The sequence below is a fragment of the Tenrec ecaudatus genome, chromosome 8 (assembly GCF_050624435.1).
Source record: "Tenrec ecaudatus isolate mTenEca1 chromosome 8, mTenEca1.hap1, whole genome shotgun sequence".
Taxonomy (NCBI): domain Eukaryota; kingdom Metazoa; phylum Chordata; class Mammalia; order Afrosoricida; family Tenrecidae; genus Tenrec; species Tenrec ecaudatus.
In genome coordinates this window covers 57,292,573-57,298,572 of record NC_134537.1, presented here as the reverse complement: position 1 = coordinate 57,298,572, position 6,000 = coordinate 57,292,573, and the positions used below count along the sequence as shown (strand labels likewise).

The 6,000-nt window shown below is 38.4% G+C and overlaps 1 pseudogene; it reads right to left on the bottom strand.

The window, feature by feature from the left end:
- Window positions 1-3,388: 3,388 nt before the first annotated feature.
- Window positions 3,389-6,000, bottom strand: part of LOC142455406 (prolyl-tRNA synthetase associated domain-containing protein 1-like) — an 80,666-nt pseudogene continuing 78,054 nt past the window's right edge.

Genomic DNA, 6,000 nt, shown 5'->3' with positions numbered 1-6,000 from the left:
TGGACATTTTATATTCAGCATGCACTGGAGCCTCATACAGAATAGCCTAGTGATGTTTTTTGCAAACAAAAGAAGCTTTTGTTTCTTAATATGAAGGTCCAGGTTTGTTTTTTTAAATATATATTCACATTCCTTTCAGAAAGAATAAAAAATCAATAGAGATGTGAAGCTGACATGCAATGTTCATGAGCCTTAGTATTTTTGAATGCAACAGAGAAATGCACACAAAGGAGAGAATCTTCTACAAAAGTATGTGATTCACAGTACAAAAATCTCCAATTTGTTACCAGATTGTGATTACAGAATTTGTCCTATTGATGTTAGATACACCTCAATTTACTGACTCTTGTTGTTGCTGAATACACTAAATTAATAGCACTACAAAGCAAAGAGGTTTCTAAAGGTGCTTCTTATTTTTAAGGAATTTTCTAGTATAAGAGGGGAGAAAGTTATGTAGACTGTGTGTGTTTTAGGAGATTTAGAATTACACTAGATGGGGGATGTTCCATGGTTGAGAAAGGCAATGAAAATCCCTGGCCGTGGGAGATTTCAATGCTGACGGCAATGACAGAAAACAGCCAACGCTCTTTCACTGGTCACATATTCCTTTGGCGTGACAATCTTTCAGGCTTTTACCTGGATGGTCCATTAAGCATATAGAAATTAGACAGAATCCCTGTCAGAGAGATTTCTTTACTCTCTTTTTCATTCTTGTGTTTTTACTACCACACAGAAGTCACAAGGTTATGGTAAAATTAATCTGTATGTCTATGGGTTTGCTTTCATGTTTGCTTTTTGTTATAGATATCTGTGCCAGTAACCTTGAAGTCATTAATATGTATTTAAATTGGATATTGTGCCTATACAATACCATTTGTACACATAAATGGTCTGCTTATATCATAAGATACTTTCTGAAATCGTGCTTAAATTATTGAGATGGATATGAGTGTATTAATGAATGTTTATCCAATAAGATATAGAAAATGAAGCCCTCACTATAGCTACTGAAAAGAAATGGGGGTGAAGAAAATAGATGGAATCGTTTTTATGATTTGTTATTGCCAAAAATACAAATTGAACTTGAAAGAGGTGTTTAGCCAGGATAGTGCTGAACCAACAGCAAGGGGAAAGGGAAAGCCTCTCAATTCCCTTCGAATGAATCAGAGGCATGTTCTCCCCCCTGACTCACCTTTCTTTAAGCTCTCTGTCAGTTCTTAGCCCTGCCCCCTCACTCCTTCCAACTGCAGTACTAAACAAAGGAAGGGCAGGCAGCTGAACAGACATACCATGCCACATGGGGGAGTTTTCACTGCCCCCAGTTCCCATTACACACTCTGTGGCTGCCAGAAGGGTCAAGTTCAGAGTGTTCACACAAATACTTGAAAAACGCGAATCAAGATCCTTTATCCAGGGTAATCCCCAGTGGGAAATAAGCCAGGGTTCTGAGCAGAAGGTAATAAAATAAAGGAAGCCATCTAATCATCCACATTTATTGACAGAGATATTAATCATGTTTCCTGATATCCTGATGTTACTGTATAGCTTATATAGCAGTGGATGTTATCAGGGGCTGGATTTTCATTCCATTGAATGCACAGAGGTAAGGAGGATTAAATGAAATAAAACAAAATAAAACCCAGGAAAATTACTATCATATGTTACAAAAGTATAAAGGTTGATTTAATCTAATAAATATTAAAGCAAGTATGCTATTGGTAGACTTATTAAAAAATACATAGTAGAAATTTTAAGGACTTCAAAATCCACCAGCAAAAGAAGCAAACAAACAAATCAACAAAGCAAATTGCAGTTTAATCTGCTCCAACCGTTAATTCCCCTTTGGAAAATATAGAACAGAAAAAATATTTCCCCTCTGTTTCCAAGGCCATAAATCTTTGCGGAAGCCACTGCCACATTTCCTCACACGGAGGACTGCTGAGCAGGAATGACTGGTCTTTCCGTTGTTAGCACTCAGGTATTGGAAGCACGGCACCATCAGGGCGTCCGTGCAACAGAGAAAGGGAAATAGAACTGCAAACATCAAGATCTTACTTTTCAGTTAAAAAAGAAGAACACTAATGCTTTGCTATGTTTGCATTGAGGCTTTGTATTTCCTTTGTTCCTATTAATGTATACCTTATTATACCTGAATCATACTAATGTTCATTTTATGTATTGCTTTTATCCATAACATTATATTATGATCAGTTTCTAGCTTAAAGGTTTTTAAAGGAACATTATTTTCTGAGACTGCATAATAAGTCTAGCTTTGGCTGAAATTAATTTAGCCATTACTCTTATTTCAAATTATTGGTATCATCCTATAAAAAATCAAGAAGAGAAAAAAATGAATATTTTCAGATTTTAAACACATAACACTAAATTATTTCAAGGAACTTTTTATTTTATTATCTTTTTAAAAAATCATTTTATTGGGGGCTCATACAACTCTTATCACAATCAATACATCCATTGTGTGTCGAGCACACATTTAATTTTTTTAAGGTTTGTTATCCAACATATTAGCTTTTCACTGAAGAGTTTTAAAAAACACTATGGAGAGCTTTTGTGTACCATTTAAAGTTTTATAAAAAGTAAAACGACTCTTTAGCCTCCTAAATGATGACTAAACAATGAATACTCCCCTACTACCATATTCCTCTTAAAGGGGCCCTGATGCCAAGTAAGAGTTGGGCTGCTAATCCCAACGGTTGATGGTTCAAACCCACCAGTCACTCAGGCCATCTGTTCCTATAAAGATTCAAAGCCTCTGAAACCCTGTGTTGGGTCCCTGTGAATCTGAATTGACTTGATGGCACTGGGTTTGGCCTTTTTATATTCCCTTTGGTTTTTCACCTAAAGCTAGACTATCATGTATATGATTTTATGCACGGTTTTGTAATTTTTCAAGTATAAGAAATACCCCAGAGAGATACAAAGCAGCTAGTAATTAGAAATAGTATAAATTATTTAAGGAATTACTTCTAATTGATTTCACATACTGGCCCTTTCCCAGAAAATTTACCTGTGCCTTGCCCTGGCCCCAAACAAAACAAAAGTTTGTATTCTAGCCCAGAATCCAGGATGGAGCCTTATCTTGTATCTGCTTGGCAGTTGCCTCCCCTCTTCAAATGATATCAGCAGCACCCCCCCCCCAGGGTGGCATCACCCACTGCCCCTGCGAATCACTGTTGGAGGCAGACCAGAGGGTGTGCTGAGCACGAAAGCTGCCTCCATGTATTCTCTTCCTAAATCAGTTCCTTGAAGATGAACTACTCCCCCATGCGAGAGTCACCAAAGGGCACCTAATGTTCTCTCGTCACTTTTAATGTTTGATGTAAATTAGAAACCAATCTGAACACGAGCATTTGGGGTTTTTTGAGTATTAGTTTTTATCAAAGTTTATTACTATTGGGTCATGTCCTGTTTGCTTCACGAACGTGAGGAGGTCTTCGGGGCTCCGTCCCATGGTCGCAGCGTTGGTCATGGCATGAAAGAACACCTTTTTGTGTCCACCTTCGAGAAAGGCAGAATCGAGAACAAATTTCACGTCTCCACCATCGCAGAGGAGAGCCAGTGGGGCAGCACAGCCATGGCCAACTTTCAGTTTCTCCAGCATGGCCGCTTCGCAAACCTCAAATTTCCACTTGCAACACCTCACTCCTTCGCAAGATCATTTAAATTAACTTGTCTGTCATGAAGAACTGTCACCTCACAGGCCAGTAGCCTTTTTTCTTTTTGTCTTTGAGAAAGAAGTTCTCGCCGTGTGCTCCTTTCAAATGTTGGGTATGAGGCATCATTTCTTCGACCGTGAACACCAGGAAGGCAAAAACGCCAAACGCCGGCACCTCCTTGGCCGTGTCGCTATCCCGTTGAGAAAATGGGCGGTGCCTGACACACTGTCGCCGCTCAACCTGGCCCACGTCCCACGCCAGGTTCTGCACCACGTGTTGCACTAGTTCTCCACTTGCAACGCCATCAAATCAAGAAGCAAGCGTGAGTTTCCGCTCAGTGCGTCCACAGTCCTGAGCGGTCCCTGTTGGGTGGCCCTTTGTCCTCCGGAACCCAGGAAGTGCCCTCGAGTCCAATCTGCACGCCGCGCTGCCCCTGGGGACTCGGCTGGGGCGCCCTGTCCGCACTTCGGGGCGCTCACCCCGGAGTGCTCCACCACCTCCGTGCGTGCAGATGGCCAGGGCGCCCGCAACCCGGCGCCACGTGCTGCTGCCCTCCTGGAGGCAGTGACGTCCCCCTCCAGGAACTTTTCATAATCTGTTCTTCTACCAAGAAGACGCCATCTCCATAGTCCCAAATAGGCTTATATTTTACTTATACTGCTTATATCTTACTTAAAATGCTTATATTAAAAAAAGCATTTGAAACTTTATGAATTAGTAAATAATTGCTTTAACGTCTGTCAATCTGTGGAAGAAAGTAAACGTTATTTATGTCAACACATACCTCATAAAATTCATTAACTTTCAATTTGGAAAACAAATGGAATTGTACACTTTGGGGACAAGAGAGACTATATATGATTATTAAAGTTGAAACAACTTCATCATTGATTAAGTACTTAAGCTTCCCGCACTTCAGCTGCCATATCTATGTAAAATGACTAACAGCAGCCCCTCCCTCATGGGATAGTGAGCCGAGTTAATGAATTTGCATGTTGAGAATGTCTGAAACAATTCTGCCATGTAATAATCCACCTGTGATTATTTTTCCTATAATTTAGTCTCCCTTAAAAAAAACACAGGTCAGAAAACTGAGGAATAACATAATATTTCTAGGAAATATAATTCACAAATAGAACTTTTATCAATTGTATTCTGGTGCTTTTTCTATTGTATTCAATAGAATATCTGATAGAGTGAAGTATAGTTTATTGAAAAGTGTTGTCTTAATATTTATTCTGTTCAGGAACCGCTGGATTGAGATTTTAAATTCCAAATAATTGCATGATTCGATTGAATAATATCTATTTCTACATACATACATCTAATTGCTTGGTTGGCTTGTTACAATTTCTCCCAATATTAGGCTTACTTAGATAGAGTATTTTCCTGGAAAACAGTAAATGGACCTGCAACAAGATTTTAAAAGCCTGAGAAAACAGGAATCTACAGTTCCTAATATATGGAGTGAGTTAATATTTGTATCTATTCTGCTAAAATGGCAAATCCTGACATTCTTAAAAATATGTAAATATATAGCAATACCAGGCCAGCTGACTAATATCCATTACTCATGATCCTAACTCTGCTTCCAAGTTCCGCAAACACAAATTATGTATCTGAGAGAAACTCAATGTCTGAATAGGGAAGACAAATCTTACGCATATAAGGAATAAGACATGTGTTGCCAACTCTTTCATAATCTGCTTTCATCTCTCTAATGTATTTATCATCAGAAATTAACTATTTATTTTATGAATGACTCTCCACTAGGTTGTAAACTGAAAGCAATTACCTGAATTTTAAAATTAATAACTTACCAAAATTATGCTCACTAGTACTTATCATACTATCGAGAACAGTGGAAGAATCAATAAGCAAATGACTAAAAGTTGTTTGTTAAATTGTTCATCAGACCACATTTTCAATCATCGGGAGAGCAAACTCCGTTTGGATATTGTGAGTTCCTTGTAATGATAGTTGAGACAGTGGTAGGAGCATGAGATATATTCAGATGGATTTGGTTTTGAGCCTCAGTTTCTCTATTGGTTATGTCATGACAAGATGCTTAACATTTTGTAGCTTTAATATTTTCAGCCTTATGAATGGACATTTTTGGTGATAATAATGAAAAGAATAATTCTACAACATGTTTTGGAAATTAAATTAAATAACTAAGCAAAATAGATATCTTAGATAGTCACTCAGCAAATCTTGTCTTCTTTTCTTCCATAGACTGGGTTTCTTGGCTCTGTACTTGGCAGCTGCTAACACATGTACAGACGAATTCACCAGCGGACTAGCAATGCTGCGTTCAGAAAAT